Raw genomic sequence first — 2,364 nt, forward strand, 5'->3', positions numbered from 1 at the left:
TCTCACACCTGTCAGAATGGCTATCATCAACAAATCAACAAATGACAAGTGCTGGCGAGGATGCAGAGAAAAAGGAACCCCCGTGCACTACTGGTGGGAATGCAGACTGGTGCAGCCACTGTGGAGAACAGTATGGAGTTTCCTCAAAAAACTAAAAATGGAACTCCCATTTGACCCAGTGATCCCACTTCTAGGAATATATCCCAAGAAACTAGAAACACCAATGAGAAAGGTTTTATGCACCCCTATGTTCATAACAGCACAATTCACCATAGCTAAGATTTGGAATCAGCCTAAGTGCCCATCAGCAGATGAGTGGATTAAAAAACTGTGGTCATTTGCATAATGGAATACTATGCTATGGTAAAAAAGGAGTTCTTACCATTTGCAACAGCATGGATGGAACTGGAGAGCATTATGCTAAGTGAAATAAGCCAGTCAGAGAAAGATAAATACCACATGATCTCACTCATTTATGGAATATAATGAACAACATAAACTGATGAAGAAAAACAGATCCAGAGACAGAGAAGCATCAGTCAGACTGCCAAACCTCAGAGGGAAGGTAGGGGAGGGTGGGGGTAAGAGGTAGAGATTAACCAAAGGACTTGTATGCATGCATGTAAGCCTAACCAATGGACACGAACACCAGGGGGTGAGGGCATGAGTGGGGGGGGGTGTTGGAGGGTTAAGTGGCGGGATGAGGTTACATATGTAATACCTTAATCAATAAAGAAATAAAAAGAAAAACCCCTGGATGTACAAGCAGAGACATTAATTAATGTCAGTGCATGTGAAAAAAAAATACTGAGAGGCTTTCATTAATTCTTTTAAAAGCTACCTACTGAAAGTGCCAGGCACTTTCCTAGAGCCTGGGGGTATACAGTGGTGAGCATAACATACGTCTGCCTTTACTGAACTTAAAGACTATTGAGGGAGATAGATATTCATCAAATTAGTCCACAAATAAATATATATTTACAAAGTGTGAAAAATAAGACAGAGTGCTTAGAGAGCATATACTAGTAACAAGAGAACCTGACCTGGTCAGGGAAGGTTTCTGTGAGTAATTAACATTGAATTCTCAAAGCTAAGTAGAAATAAACTAAGGTATAGGCAGCAGAGAATTAACAACAAGTACAGTTAGAGAACATTATGAAATGCCTTGTTAAATGCAAATAAGGTCCCTTGCCCTCCTGGCCAAGGGCTCAGCTAGGGACTCACCTTGCTCGCTAGCTGGGCTGGGGACTCAGATCATGACTTGGACAGAGTGTTTGCCAGGGCTTGGGCCAAAGGGGCGGCCCTCCTGGTCACTGTGGGGGACCAAACAGACAGCTGCATGGCTGGGAGATCATTCTCAAACAGAGAGATGGAGCAAATAAGTGAATATTTGAGGTTAACAGGAGCAGAGTTTCTTCATATTGGTATAGAGTTACAAATATGGAAAGAGAGGAAGGCTAGCATAAACCTTCTGGTGTTAGATTGGAAATGAGAGTGTCAGTAATGAACTTGGTTTTATGTGTGTGTGTGTATGTGTGTGTGTGTGTGTGTGTGTGTGTGTGTGTGTGTGTGTGAGTGTGTATGCAAGTACCTATATTTCCTAGTTCTGTCCACTGAGAGGTCATAGAAACAATGGCACTCCAGTAGCAATGAGTACACCTAGCATCCAGATCTTGGGCACTTACTACCATTCGCCATTAAAAGGATTCCAGTGCTAGGGCAGAGAAAATACAAGATGAGTCTGGGATATCTGATGGTGTCACAAAGTAAGGAAGTGTTCAAAGAATGAGGGGAACATGTCAAAAGGACATGGGAGCCAGCTTTGAGAATCAAAATAATGATAATAGTGGATTATAACTCATTAAGATAGCACTTCCTGATCAAGAATCTAAGGTAGCTTCCTACCTACCGCCAGATGAAAGCCACCTGGACCTCTCAGCCTTTCTGAAATTTAAGCCCTTCTTATCTCACCATTTAAATAAACAGATGTTTGTGCCCAAGATCATAATGCTTAACATTATGACCACTAGAATGTAAGTTCTCTGAGTGCAGGGACTTTTTTTTCTGGCTTGTTCATTGCTGTATTCCTAGTTGTATGAATACATGAATTTTGGATTCTGACTTTTCCTGAGAATTTTCTGAGATTTCCTTCACTTGGAATTCAATTCCCTTCTTTCTAAATACTAAAATATTTTTGAAAAACATGAATAAATAAGTGGGGGAGAAGTAAATGCTCAACCTAACAAATGCCAACTAATAAATAAAGAGGAAATGATGGAAATTTGAAAATGCACATTTAGCAACCATCACAGTAAAAATTAATTCAGGCAAGAATCATCAATGGATGCTACAACTAGTGAGTGA

The sequence above is a fragment of the Plecotus auritus genome (genome assembly GCF_963455305.1).
Source record: "Plecotus auritus genome assembly, chromosome: X".
NCBI classification, from domain to species: Eukaryota; Metazoa; Chordata; class Mammalia; order Chiroptera; family Vespertilionidae; genus Plecotus; species Plecotus auritus.